This window comes from Anser brachyrhynchus (assembly GCF_964034855.1).
Source record: "Anser brachyrhynchus genome assembly, chromosome: 1".
In the NCBI taxonomy this organism is placed as follows: Eukaryota; Metazoa; Chordata; class Aves; order Anseriformes; family Anatidae; genus Anser; species Anser brachyrhynchus.
Window position 1 is genome coordinate 133860051 of NC_137694.1, and position 14582 is coordinate 133874632.

At 38.1% G+C, this 14582-nt stretch overlaps 1 protein-coding gene across 5 annotated transcripts in view; it reads left to right on the forward strand.

The window, feature by feature from the left end:
* MID1 (midline 1) overlaps positions 1–14582 on the forward strand; it is a 251404-nt gene that overhangs the window by 51958 nt on the left and 184864 nt on the right. Inside the window, exon 1 of one of the 5 annotated variants that reach the window (XM_080593006.1) lies at positions 5609–5703. The exons of 1 other annotated variant lie outside the window; for it this stretch is intronic. The gene's annotated coding sequence lies outside the window, so the exon portion shown is untranslated. Of the gene's footprint in view, positions 1–5608; positions 5704–10631; positions 11488–11567; positions 12473–12505; positions 12691–14582 lie in introns of those variants that run through there. 3 more of the 5 variants (XM_080592998.1, XM_080593003.1, XM_080593001.1) reach the window with 3 other exon arrangements.

Sequence of the window (14582 nt, forward strand, 5' to 3'; positions counted from 1 at the left end):
AATGCAATGATAAGGCTTCCATAGCTGTGTTTTTATCTGTTGGCTCTCAGAAATGTGCTTAGAGCGTGTACGTCTTTTTACTCCTTCTAGACTTTTCTTTGCACTACGACAAAGAGTGTGTGATGTCTTCTCAAGAAGCTGCCGGTACCTCTGTGCCAGTGCTTCCCAGTGGCCAGGCCCTGTGGAGTAACAGTCCTGGCACATTTGGCTCTTGGGCATGTGGCACATTGCTAAATGTCAGACACCACTGGTTTACTGCATTGGTGCAGCTTTTGGGTGTTCAGTACATCAGTTTTTCTATTACTGGAAAGGAGACAGTATGATTTGTTGAAAATGATTTGAATGTCTTATTGAATTGTAAGTGAATCCTTTAAAAAGTGAAATTCTTTATAGGTGAAATGACTGGATAATTTCTAAATGGTATAAATCTCTCTTCTGATTTATGGTTATTTCTATTCATTCTGCAAAAAAGATCAGCAGTAAAAGGAACACACCAATGAACAGCTTTTTTGATATTTTCCTTGACTAGTAGTGTATAAATAATTTCTGAGAGATACTATTAACTTCCCTGGTGGGACAATAAAAATGCTAAATAATTCTAAAACTGACAACAACTCTACCCACCAGTTTATTTCTTAACATATCAAAAAATATGGCTGGTAGTTTCATGATCATTTTCTTTAAATGATTTTTATATATATATATATACACATATATAATTTTTATATATATATATAATATATATATATAAAAATATAGCTGTCAGCTATAGACCTTGTAGGGTAATCTCTCAGATATATATATTTTATTTATAGACTTGAAGGCTTTTTTATGATAGTCCTCCACAGCATAGCTGGATATCTCATAAAGTTTAATGTTTAACAATGTTTATCTTTTGAGGGAACAATATCTTCATTTTAAGGGCAGGTAAGGAAAGAACAGTGAGCTCAGGATTACCCAAGGTCAGCATGGAAGCACACAATAGCAACAGAGCCGGAGTGTGAACTTTGAAATGGTGTATCCAGTCTCCCTCTTCACAGTGTCTCTTCCACTGCCACACACTGCTTATTTATAAGGAACATTGTCACACACTGTGAGATTTAGTTTGAGTTAATGGCAAGATGTTGATGACTATTATGTCTCTTCTTGCAATGGTCTTTGAAAATGTGTTCATCAGTATCCCAGAACGTCACCTGTGAGCCCTTCTCATTGTCACAGTCCCCATTCAAATGATAGAAATAGGCAGAAAAAAGGTCTGCTGGTATGAAAGCATCCCTTCAATGGAAGGTGACTGACAGCTGCCAGACACATTGGGCTGTCTCGCTGCATGATCCAGCATAAGCAGGGCTGACTTCCAGCCTGCAAGCACAATGTGTGGTGTGCGGGGTCGTTGGCTGGCTCCCTGGGCCCCTGCTCCCAGCCCCTGGGGCCGACACCCTTGACCCCTGCCAGTACAGCTGAAATGGGCTCAGCAGGCTCCCAGCCAGGGCCTGGGGCTCAGACCATGGCTTTCAGCAACAAAAATGATAATGGGAGAAAACATTTGTCTTTGGAGTCACCGCTACCACCAAAGTGAATATTCACCCCCATTCTTATTTAAATAGAGTGCATATTTGAGACTTCACTTGTTTTAAAAGCTTAGTGAGATCTCCGAGGAGAGAAAAATAGAAGCATGCTGTCAAGATTCTCTGGCAATTAAAAGCAAAATAAAAGAACGCTTATTTGGCTGGGATTTAGAGTATGTAATTTCAGTGATGTGTATGTGCATATGTATGTATACATAGATATGCTTGTACATAAAAGTCCATGTGTGCAGATAAAAAATACGTATTGGTGTAGTTCATCATCAGCATAAAGCTGGGATGTCTGAATTATTTGATAAAGGTATTTTGTGGAATTAGAAAGTTTCTTGCCTGATTAATACGGATTCACTCACTGATTGAATTCAGCAGAACTATTTCTATCAGTGAATCTTCTTAGTCCAAGCCAATGGTTACTGTATGGATTGAAAATATACACAAGTAAAAACCTAACAATTTTGCATATTTTATACATAAATTACCCTAAGAACCTTTAACATTTCCTCTATTACTTCATCATGTGTAAAACAAGTAAATCAGATGAATTATAAAAAATTGCTCATTTCCAAGTGTTCAGTACTTGAAATGTTACTCCATACTGTTGCTGTATGTGTAATACTTACGGTTCAAACCAATTTTCACCTACAAGAGTTATAGAGTCTAAGAATTAGGTTTGTTTGTCATCCATGTCCTTGAATAAAAGCACAGAAGAAGGACCAAAAGGTGAAATATGGTGCAGTGTGCTTCTGGTCATGAAGGCTTCTGTCCAGCGGGTAACTTCTCGGAATTACTGTAAAAAAAGCAGATCTATATAACTTTTTTGATCTCTGCTTCAACCTCCACACATGGAAAAACCTCTTTATTCATCAAGATGAAGAAAAGAAATGTATCTCCTTAGAAGTGTGGTAGGGAAAGGGTCAAGGAGATGAGGAATACTATATTTTCAAACCAGGGCCTAGTACAATTGGTTAGAATTATGTATTGGTGGCAATATCTTGTTCTTTATGTTAATAAAATTATGGGTTATACCCATCATTAAAGAAGAGCATGTTTTATAATATTTTAACAGAGCAATGGCAGAGTAAATGGATGAAGATGGTATGCAAATTTGTTTTACATGTTATATGCGACATATGAGGTGCCCTGGCTGCTGCTGGCATTTACATTTTAAAGGCCATTCCTCTCAAGGAATGTGTTTTATTGTTTATGTTCTGTAAAGTTATGCTTTTGTTATGATGTTTCTCATAACAAAACATTTCTATGTGTAAATAAATGTATGTAAGAGTATGAAACCATGAGGGCTTTTTAGGTTTTTTAGTTTCTGTTTAACAGAGGATTCATTCATTCTGAATGATGAATTATTATTATTATTATTACTATTATTTTTTCTAATCATCATATCACAGAATGGTTCAGGTAAGAAGAGGCCTCTGGAGGTCATCCAGCCTAATCTCCCTGTTCAAGCAGGGCCACCCAGAGCAGGTTGTCCAGGCCCATGTCCAGGCAACTTTCGAAGATCTCCAGGGAGGGAGACTCCACAACCTTTCTGTGCCAGTGCTCAGTCAACCACACTGTTAAGAACTGCTTCCTGATGTGTATCCAGAACCTCCTGTGTTCCGGTCAATGCCCATTGCCTTTTGTCCTGTCACTGGGCACCACTGAAAAGATTCTGGCTCCATCCTCTTTGCACCCTTCCTTCATGTACATAACACTGATGAGATTCTTTTCTCTGGGCTGATGCCCAGGGCTGATGCCTTCTTGGCCAAATCTCTCAGCCTTTCCTTGTACAAGAGATGCTCCACTCCCTTAATCATCTTTTTGGCCCTTCACTGAACTCTCTCCAGTGTGTCCATGTCTATCTTGTATTGGGGAGTCCAGAACTGGACACGGTACTCCAGGTGCTCCAGTCCTCACTGGTGCTCAGTAGAGGGGAACACTCATTCTGTTACAGTCAGGGTTTCATCAAGGTTGCCTGAAAATGTGCAATTCTCCTGCCTGGAGGGTCTGCCCAGATGTCCCAGTTGGTTTGACAGTACTCTGTCACAATTCTCTAACCTTACCTGAAGGCCAGTTATTAAGACAGTGACAAGCTGAGGTAAAAAACAAAACAAAACAACACAACCACAAAAAAACAAAGGCTGATTAAAAGCCAGCTGACATTATGTGCTTTAACCAAGCTTTCTCTTCACATGCTAGTGCTAGGCCAGCTCCTGATCCAGTACTTGCTGACCACTTGAGGAAACACACTGGAGACCCATGGAAGATGCAGGATAAACACTTAAGCCACCTGGTTGTAGTTCAATGTTTCATGGTTTCCAGTACTTACGATCTTCCTGGCTTCACTGGGAGTTGGATCAGATCCTTAATGCACTCAGAAAATCTAACGATTGTTGGTGTTGGGGTTTCAAAAATCAAATATGAAGTTTAGTTGCGGATTTATTAAATATTTATATGAAACTTAAACCTGTCCTTTTGTTTTTAATAAAAGATATAGTCGTGTAAACTCTCTGTGAAAATCTGGTATGTAGGACAAACAGGATTTCTTACCACTTGTTCATAGTTGATTTTATATCCCCCTTCTCACTAATCTAAGGTGCCTTGGAGAACTATGTATATGTTGGTCTACATTTTATAGTAGAGCTTAATTGCTACAAAAGATGATCTATCTGGTACAATTTTTGTTCACATTAATAAACTCTCTTGGTAGTTATATAAACATTTACTGTAGTCCATTAATGAAAAGTGTGCTGATGCAGGTGTTGAGTGCACCACAATAAAATTTTATCAGTCAAGATGTTGTTTATTGTACTCAGTCACATATTCTGTTGTACTCCCAGGTATTGAGCCTGAAGTGGAACAAATGAAAAACTGAGATTAGAGCCTCTTAAAATGGGAAAGGAAGCTAAAGAAAAACATTATAGCCACTGTACCCTTTTTCATGCAAAACAATGCATGACTAATTTATAGGAAACAATATTATTTCTCCAAGTAGACTTTCTATGATTATTTTTTTTGAGACATAATAAATACTGTTGCCATAAAAACAATTGAAACCAAGAACTCTTGACAACTCATTTTAAGTTTGGTAGGTTTGAGAGTAAACTGAGCTGCCCATGGAGAGTTGGTGAGAGTTTACTTGCTGTAATTGTAATAAAGGAAATTTAAAAACCACAATCTGTTTCAAGTCAAAAATGAACAACTGAATATTGTCTTAAACATTTTTTCCTGTTCTTGGCATGTCTATGCTCATTAGGTGACATTATCAGGCTCAGGATACAGATGCTATTTCTTTTAGATAAGTAAAACTATGCTCTTTCTGAACCCTTCAATCCGTTAATGTAAAATCTGCAGTTTCAGAGTCTTTGTTTCACAGTGTAAAAAAAATCAAAAAATAAAATATAGGAAAAAGTCTTAAGTAGGGATCAAATAGTATAATCTATTTGTTTCTATTTTGTTTCTGTTTGGTACACTTCACATGCCTAATAGCCTTGATATTATCTAAAATATATTTGATTATTTTATGTTATATATCTTCATTATTTTTCTGTTTCTAATATTTATTCCAGAAACATGGTCCTTTTCAGATTTGCATGCCATTTTTAGCTATTAAAATATTACAAAAACATAAAAAACATCTTTAAAAGAATGCCGGGGGGGGGGGGGGGGGGCGGGAGGGGTGCATGAGCATTTGTGGCTGGTGTTAAGCTTTCATTTGAAAACTAATATTAATGCCATTATTATTATCTGATATTATCCTTTTTATTTTAGGCAAAATACGGTGTTCTGACCCAGCTTCTAGATGCTTATGTAATATATATATATTACATTATGTATATATGTATATTTAATTTTTTTATTTTCTGAGGTTGTATACTGGCAAGTATATCTACCAAGTGACTTTATGTCTGAAGAATCCCTACTCACGATGGTGCTCGCAGTTTTACACAGTTTAACCATAGGAGGGAGCCTCTCCTCTTCCAAAGTTACACAGGAAGATGCAATCATGGGCTTTTGGAGGTATCTTTAAAAACAGATACTTGCGCATCTTCCTACCAGTTTGCATCTGGAAGTGTAAATGGCCCTGTCCTCCTCTAATACAGATCCGCTGCAGATTCACAGGCAGGTACGTTTACAGAGAAGTCAGAAACAGCTACGCAGAAACTATCAAACCCTGCTCCCAACAAAAAGTGTAAGACTGTCATAATACTTTAACATGAATGGGATTCAGTCTTTATTAGAAAATAGCTGGGTTGCCTAAATATCTGTCAGTGTCGCTACAGCTGCTGTAGGAAAAAGTACTTGTTTTCTTCTTGCTGCATATGTTGTGCTCATTTTTTTCTCTGTCATCGCTATCTCTATTACAGACTATAATTATTGGAGAAGTAAATATTTTGGTCATTATTCACTTTTTACAATCAGGTTAGGTTTGGCCTTAGCAAGAAGCTTACACAGTTCAATGTAAAATTTGTGTTTTAATGGAGTTGATTATTTGGACGGAAACCTTTGCCTGAATATATTTAAATATGTTTGTGTCTACTTTGGTTACATTAAATTGGATTTGTAAACTGATAAAAGAGAGAGGAAGAAAAATTATCTATAGAGTCAAAAAAAAAAACAACATGGAAAAGTGCAGAAGCGAAGTATATTATTAGAGACAAAACAAACAAACAAAAAACAGATAATGGTTGGAGAAACTTGAGCAAAAGAATAACTTAAAATGATTTATTATTAAATCTTAATACTCTAATTCATGTAAATTGTCATTAATTTCATTTTTAATACATTTAAATGAAATCTAAAGGAAGCTACCCCTAAAGTTTTACATTATCAGAAATTATTTCCCAGGCTACTTGTGCTTGGTAATTCAGCTTGTGTCTCCCCTTCATGGTGAGCAGATATTTTGACCATCAGGCTTTCCAACTTCTTCCTCATTTTACAAGGTTGAGCTTGGGCACTGAAGCTGGAGTGGCCTCTAAATGAGAGACGGGGATTATGCAGTAAGTAGGCTGTGCTAGGGGTGCTGAGTGAGCTCACATGAAATGCAATCAGGAAAGTGGGGTCTCTCAAAACTGCTTTTCTAAGTTTCTCCCCTTATTATTCCAGTTCTTGGCCATATTATTGCTTTTTGAATCCTCTTCCCTCAATGTATACTTCGAAATCTGTCTTGGATTGCAACAAATTTATCTTATGTTATTCTGAACCAATGAAAAAATCCCACGTTTTCTCCCAGCAAGAGCAGTGCATGGTATTAACTGAGGCATTTCTCACACCTAATATTCTACTGCCTTCCTCGTGTACATTATTGGATAATGTCCAGATAAAGTCATATGTTATTTTTTCATGTCATGTGAATGTGATGATAATTCCTAGGAGAAATCTTTAATGAGGGGATAAATCTGCAACAGTGCTTAAGTTACAGCTCAGCGCTACAAATTCTTGTTCATAGAAGGGGATTTCATGTATGGAGTCTGATTAACTGTAAGACATTGATGATGCTCATGTTTGCAGTAGTTTGCAGGGCGGTTCCCTGCAAGCTATTTATACCATATGTCCTTATGCCACTTTATTCTTTACTTCTCCACCCTCTTCCCAAATACACCCACATTTACTATATTAATTTTACATTGTTTTGGAAAAGTGGGCAAGAATACCACTACGTAAATCGTTGTGTATGTTTTCACTGTAGTAATATCCAGAAGATTTAACTGGAGTTGGAATTTCACTGTGCTGCAAATCTCTGAACTACAGGGAAAATGTACGTGTATCCTCCGAAGAACTTAAGAGCCTGAGGCTTCCAGCCTAGGAATTTTTTATGCAGATGTTTGTCTTTAAATGCTGAAAGGGTTACAAAATCGTGATAGTTGGGCTTTCAAAGGCCTTTCAGTCTCCTAAATGCCTGTGAATGTGGATCTGCACCTATCAGTCTGTCTGTAGCACAATAACTTTGCTACAAGACCATATCTGATCAGTTAAACAAAATCCAAGGAATGTCCACAGCATTGATGTCTGCAGCTAGTGGAAGACTAAAGAGGGGACAGCAAGCCTCTCCAACCTGTGCAGCAGAGACACAGCTTCACCTGCTATCACTGCAGCCATGTGAAGCTCTCCAGGGCCCAGGCTTCCCGCTCATCCCCAGACTGGTGCAGAGGGAGGATGTGCTGGATTCCAGGGACTTTTCCTGGCTGCATAGGAGCAGTACCCTACTGTCCAAAATGACAGTGTTTGCTCATCTCTGGCCAGCCTTTCTCTGGCCAGCCTCCTAAAAGATATTTGGAACATGTTTTCTGTCCAGTTTATAGGGTGACACCATAGTGCTCCTTAGAGCTTATGGATGGAGGAGGCATGAAGATACAACCTTTTACTAAACACAGGCTGTTCTTCCCATTTGCTGTTTTTATCTTGTTCTTCTATCAAACTTTTAGGAAGACTGAGACATTCACTGAAGTTCACAGTCTTGACAAACCAACACTGGATGACATGCTTTGAAGTGTCAAGCCAGATATCCTTAGTTTCACACATACACTCCTAATGTAAACCCAGCTGCAATGCCAAATCCTTACTTTCATTCAGGGCAGGAAAAAAAAAATAAAAAAAAATGCAAAGAGAGAGCAAGGCTAGATGGAGCCTATGGAGATCAAACCCTTGCCAGAATGAAACACTGCCTTGGGTTGCAGTTGTTGCTGGAGTGACTCTCTGTAATCATCTTCATTTCTGATTCCTTTCCTTTTACCCAGCTATGTTTTTCTGCTGTTTTCTTCCCTCATTACTGCCAATCATCCTTCCTTCTCACTATCTCTCTGCTCTTCCTGTTTCAGATTTGACAACACACTGATTTCTCAAAAGATAGATCCTGTGACATAGCCAAAGATTGTCTCTGAATTTCCACATACACATGTTAAAGGCTGGCTGAGCACAGAACATTAAATAGCTTTACCTGTGAATGGTAAAGTTTCAACATTAAATGACTGCATTAAAGAGCTGTTTAAAAGATGCGCTCTCTAAAGCCTCTAGTGACTACTTATGGAGCTTGTGCTTCCTAATCCAAGTTAGATGATGTATGTATGCCTAAAATACTCATTTCCTTCTGGTTATAAAGATATGCTGTTTCCATTTTCCACATTTTCCACGCTGCCTTTAGGAATTATTGGAAGTTTCTTTCTAGGAGAAGGTAAGCAAGCAAAATCAAAGAACTGCAATGGATTGCACTCATCAGTCACACCAGTGATTCTCAAAGAGCTTAGCAACCTTTAAAGTTTTGTTTTGCTGGCATCTTTTCCAGTGCAATTGTCTGCAGCATCCTGCTTGCAGAAAAGATGATTTCAAATGCACTTACGATTGCTATTAAAAATGCAGGGCTATTATCCAAATGACCTTGCCTTATGCTTTATGTTAATCCAAAAAACACAGAAGAGAGTAAATGCTATGCAAATAAGGTGTTTTCGACATCTGATACAGATAAAAGAGGACATAACTGAGAGCAAGTAAAGAAAAAACTATGAAGCAATGTGTAAGCCTGCTGGTATATCCTAAAGTTCAGACTTCCTTCAGGCATTTGTCATGTGTTAGTCTGAAAATTATGTTCTACTACAAGCACTAGAAAAAATGAGTTCTTTCGATTTTTTTAGTGCTTGCTGTTTTCAGTATTAAGTCATATTCTGAGAATTTTTTCCCCTATGCAACCTCATTTTGACTGGTTTCCAGATACAAGAGTGGCTGTACTTTTCAAAGTGGCTTTTCAGAGCTCTTCTCATTTGTGCGTATCATAGTTAGCTACGTGTGGGTTAGTATGAACTTTGTTATTTGGAGGCAATAAAGTAGTCTGTGAACTGGTCTTAGTGTTTCTAAAACATTTAATGTATTTCCTTCTTTACAATGGGAATGTTCTCAGATCCTTAAGACAAAGAAACAAAGACAGCACTTTAGAAGCTGTAATTGGGAGATAAACGGTTCACAAGTACATCTCTCAAAACTCTTCTTAGGGGGGTGAAATTCACACCACATGACTTTCATCATGCTAGATTCCCACCTACATTCCTGAATGGGGACACCAAAAGCAAGCGTGTCATTCTGAAATGGTTCTCAGAAAAAATAAATTCACATATACTGATGTTCAACTGATGAAACAAAACGTAACTGTAGATATTCCTGTATATTGTCAGGTTTTTTTTATTATTATTTTTTTATTATTATTTTTTGGTATCAGTCAGTTTCTGGCTTCTGGGTGCTACCTCACAGAAATTCTACAGAAAGAATATCTATAAATATGGAAGTACATAAATACCATAATCTGAAGCAAAGTGAGTCTTTTTGGAAAGAAAATAGTATTTTCTGGAAACATGAATAAGAGTCACATACATTTATGATACATTTTTGCTACCAGAGGGAGAATTCCTGTATATTTTTTAAACAGAGTTATAAATATCAAATCCAAAACAAGAAATGACAGCAACAAATACAAAATATATAAAAAAAAAGATCTCAAACATAAGGTAAACTAGTCCTTGTTCTCGGAAATAATCTTTCACAGTGGAGACAAAGTTAATAATATTTCAGAGTTGAGACAAGGTGCAGTAGTGTGGAACAGGAAAGACTTGGCTTCTGGCCACAGACTACTTTGGGCCAGGTCATTTGGCCTGAGTATCCACCCATAAAATCAGAGATTTAATGCCCTCCAGTATTATCATAATGAGCCCATCTGATTAGATGAAAAAGCAGAAACAAAGGCATAAAGATATTAGCAGACTGTGTTCCTCTCTAAGGAAATAAGTGGCCAATTCATGTCATGATATTTGTTAATAAGCTCAAGCCTATGGAAGGTGGAGCCTTACATTTCAGAGAGTTCATTCATCATCTTCATTTTTTAACATTTTTTTTCAAGGAAAGGCAATTTCTTCCTGGAGAGTTCTGTGTAAACTGGCGGTTTTTATGAAAAGCACGTTAATATTAATATTGTAAAAAGACTTCTGAATTCATTTTAGCAGAGAATAGAATCTGCATTCAAATAATGAAGTAATAGGTATCGAATTGTTTTTGAATATATATGACTGATATATGACTCTGATACTTTATGATAATCTTTGTGCAATGAAGAATTGCAATGGGCAGGTTAGTGCACTAAGGCCTTTGTCAAGTAAAGAATTGTCCAAGATTCCTGGTAAACACTTAAATTAGCACAGTTAAGAGAAAATTCATAAATTCACAGTCCAAGTGTTCTTTGATTATAATTGAAACAAACAGAATTCCTTCCTTCCTTCCTTCCTTCCTTCCTTCCTTCCTTCCTTCCTTCCTTCCTTCCTTCCTTCCTTCCTTCCTTCCTTCCTTCCTTCCTTCCTTCCTTCCTTCCTTCCTTCCTTCCTTCCTTCCTTCCTCTCTTCCTCTCTTCCTCTCTTCCTTCCTCTCTTCCTTCCTTCCTCTCTTCCCTCCTTCCTTTCTTCCTTCCTTACTCTCTTCCTTCCCTCCCTCTCTTCCTTTCCTCCCTCCCTTCCTTTCTTCCCTCCCTTCCTCCCTCGCTGTTGATGTTGCCACTTTCTTAATCCAAGATACAATTTGGAGGAAACAATTGGCATCAGTTCCTCTCCTTGGAACCCCTTCCTTGTCCTCTCTTACACACTAACCCCAACAAAAATGAAAATGGATTCTCCCAACTTCCCGACTTTGTGGTAGTAAAAAGGTGTTGAAGACATTTCTTGCACATGTTGGTTCATTTTCACTGTTAAAATGGCTCGATATGGTGAAGATCCTCCTCTGCTCCTGTCTCCTCCTTCATCTAAGCAATAATGGGGAGACAGAGCTGTGAAGTCACAACCCGTATTGTGAAAAAGATCTCATCCATCAAACTGTCACCTCAGTTTTCTGTCCAGGGTCACCGAGGAACAAAGTCAGCTTGTGTCAGGTTGAAATAGCATTGGTAAGTGTTACTGTGTGTGAAGCTGGTGGTTTGAAGTCTATTTATTTTGTTTGAAAGGCTCAAACAGCATGCTGCTGAGCAGAAGAACAAGCAGGAGGAAGTCTCCTTATAAATTATTAGTGGAAGGCTTACAGCCATCATTTAAGATGTGAAATTATGCCATCTGCTTTTCTAGGTCTTTGATTTACTTTGTGGCAGCTGTCTATTTCTGAGTTTCAGCATATCACAGAGAGGTAAAACTTGCATTAAAAACTTATACTACAACAGCATTTCTTTAACAATGATTTTAAGCTTTCTTGAAAATCTGAGAATATGTAGGGGATGCTATCTCAATATCTATGGCATGCTTTCAAGACAAATTATATGGAAAAATGCTGTCTCTTTTTACATAAACTGGGAATGTAGATAGAAATCTTTCATCATGAAAAATGCAATAGTTTGTTCTGATTTTATCTATCAAAAGCATTTCTGGGAGGCACTGATGTTTTTTATATTGCTTTTAATTTGGTGATTCCTCACGTTATTCATGTCTTATCTGTCAGAGTCTTTGCTCTTTTACTTTCCTATTATTGATTATCTGGGGGATCATTGGTGTTGCTATTTAAGGTTTTCTTTTGTGTTCTTTGTTAATATAAATATAAATATATATTTCTTAAATATTTCTTATATTCCTTAGGCCCAGCATCAGCTTTAGGATAAACTGATAACTGAAAAAAAGGAGAAAAATAAATAAATAAATAGATAAAATTAAAAAAAAAAAAAAAAAGGCAAAGGCAAGGCTAACTGCTTCGCTGCCCGAGATGCACAGGGGGGACCCCTGCGAGCACCCGTGGCCGTGCTGGTCCTGCGCTGAGCGGGCGGTGCGGGTGCGGGTGCGGGTGCGGATGATCGATCGTCCCAGGGGTGCCGGGCGGCGGCTGAGCGGCAGCGGGACCTCTTCATCCCCCTGCCCCCCCGGGAGAGCCGCTTCTGCTGGAGTCGTTCGGTGTGTGCTGCTTTTTCCTGTGCGAGGATTAGGGAGCGGGAGAATGGCTTTGTGAGGAGGCGCGGAGAGAGGGAGCTGAAGAGAGGCTGCTGAGAGGGGCCGGCAGACTTTAGCCTTTCATAGTTCTTTCAGTCAATTCATTCTGGGAGACCAATTGCATGCGCTTCGGCAGCTGGGGGTTTTGTTTCCCTTTCAGCTATATACTGTAGGAGAAGCTGGTAAGGTTATTTTTTTTTTTTTTTTGTCCTCCCCTTGTTCTACTGTTCCACGATGCTATTGTAATTGCTTTATTGAAGCGACTGTTGCGTGAGGAAGGGAAGTTGGTTAATGATGCTGAGGGTCCCCTGCATTGTCTCTGCTTTGTGCAGCTGCATAGTTTGTGGAGAGGCACTGTTTACAGTAGAGGGGCTGGTTTCCGTTGAACAACTTTGCTGTTATTTTTCCAAAGTTGTTTCAGACTTTCCTTCAGTGGAGCTAGGAAAATAAACAAATAAACGGGCTCAGCTGTTTGGAAATGGGTAAATTTATAGAGGCTACAATTTGTTGAAAAAGCTGTTCTGCCTAAATTCCAGTTTCAGATGCTCTGTCTTTGATGTTATCAGATTTGTCACTCTTCTGGATCAATTCCAAAACAGGGATTTTATGTGAGAACCTTCTCTCACAAATCTTTTCTTCGCATTTTCAGCAGGGACAAGATAGGTCACTTGAACTGATAGCCAAAGAAAACAAAGCACAAATGTATGTGTGGAAAGTGGAAGTATTTGGGGAAAGGAAAAGTCCTAAGGAAACTCTGGAATTAAAAATTAATGAAGGAGCATAAAATCTTGGCATTAATTTTTGGCAGAATGCTCCTGATTGCTGTAAGATGAAGCATGTGGTACGGTTGAGATTGTAAAACCTCCTTCAGAAGATTCAAGATGCACAGGTGCATATCCTGTCTAACTGCACCCTTCCATAGAAGGAGTTATCAGATTTATCCTCTGGGAGAAAAAAAAAAAAGAAAGAAAAAAAAAAGGAGAAAACAGAAGATACTGGCTATCCTATCCCTTTCCCCCTCCTTGTTATTTTTAGAATAGTGACTTGTATTTGTCTGAGTCTTTTTTTTCCTTTCATATTATCGTGGGAAACTTTGGCTTGAATTGGTTAGACATACATGAGCGCAGCTTGGGGCATACCAAGTCTATTCCACAGGCAGGCTATGAAAATCCTTCTTGTGACTCAGATGAATTGTAAAGACCATAATTACCAACAAAAGTTTCTTTTGTGGCCATTCAAAAATCACGAACAAGGTAAGGGGGGATGATTGACAACAGTTACACTACTGATTGACAGAGAACGAAAAACTTGGTCTTTGACTTAGTATGTTAGTTTTTCAGGAAGTGTTGACCTTTTTCACTATTATTCTGTTCTTTCTGGTGGACTATTCCCAACTCCCCTATTGAAGCTAGAATGTCTATCTAAAATGTGTCTTTGTAGTTACTGCCTATAGTCTGTACATCTCTTTACAATTATATGCTTATTTGTTGATGCTGAAACAAAATTGATAGATGTATTATAATCAGACCTCCATGAAAGAATGTCTTTTATATGCTTCACATGCTTAACTATTGATTTCAGCTACAGATTTCTCTGTTATGAAGTAATGAAGTGCCACATCCAAATCCTGCAAATTTACACTCACAGTTCTAGCTCTTAATAATGGAAGGCCCAAGGAGATCAATGTGGTTACTCATGTGAGTAAAGATTTGGAGACTCATTTCCCATTCATGAATGAAATGGTTTAGGAAGTGTGCAGTTACTATGGTTCTCTTTTGGCTTAAAAACAAATATCTCTGTTAAAACAACCACTAATGAGATTTGTTAGAAGGGTCCCAAGGACAGGCAAATTCACTAGTTTAATATAGGGATGTGGTAGAGTCTTGACAGCAGTATTTCAAGAAGAATGATAAAAATGTTCCCTCTCTTTAGCTTATTAACCGTTTTAGAAATATGGGAGACCTAATTCATCTCTCTGTGCTGCACCAGATATGGCCATGACCCTTGAAATAACAGCACAACTATGAGTTACTCCTCCCTTTGAGAATAAAAGTTAATTTAGTCTGTCCTTTAT